Source organism: Mus pahari, chromosome 3 (assembly GCF_900095145.1).
Source record: "Mus pahari chromosome 3, PAHARI_EIJ_v1.1, whole genome shotgun sequence".
Lineage (NCBI taxonomy): Eukaryota > Metazoa > Chordata > Mammalia > Rodentia > Muridae > Mus > Mus pahari.
The window spans coordinates 77,315,504-77,316,059 of record NC_034592.1 but is presented as its reverse complement, the minus strand read 5'-3'; positions in this window follow the sequence as shown (position 1 = coordinate 77,316,059).

Here is a 556-nt window from a genome sequence, read left to right as displayed (position 1 = left end):
GCAGAAAGCTCAACAGGTTGGAGAATGTCCTTTTAAGGTGCCGTAGTTGATGTCTCTTCCAGACAGCTGGGTGGGTTTCCACTTCTTCCAGGAAGCTCAGCTTCTCAAGGTCTTCTTTGATACTCAGATTCCTTTTATCTAAGAGGGAAGCTCAGCCTTCATTGATTACTCTGACCTGGGTGGGGCTAGTGAATCTGACCAATTTCAGGGACTTCCTAAAACTCTTGAGTTGTTTACCTTCCTGCTTAAGAAGTCTCCCAGCTGGAAGAAATGTTTCAGTCTAGAAAGAAACTGTTACAAATTCATGTTGCCAAGTCTGCCCACCCCAGTCCCCAGAACCCACATAGTTTAAGGATAGAACAGACTCCCAAAAGTAGTCCTCTGACCTCCATGTTCATGTGTCCATATTTGAACACATACACACATATATACACAAAAGTTATAAATATTTTTGGCTTTTTAAAAAAAATTTTTTTTGAGACAGGGTTTCTCTGTATAGCCCCAGCTGTCCTGGAACTCACTTTGTAGAGCAGGCTGGCCTCAAACTCAGAAATCC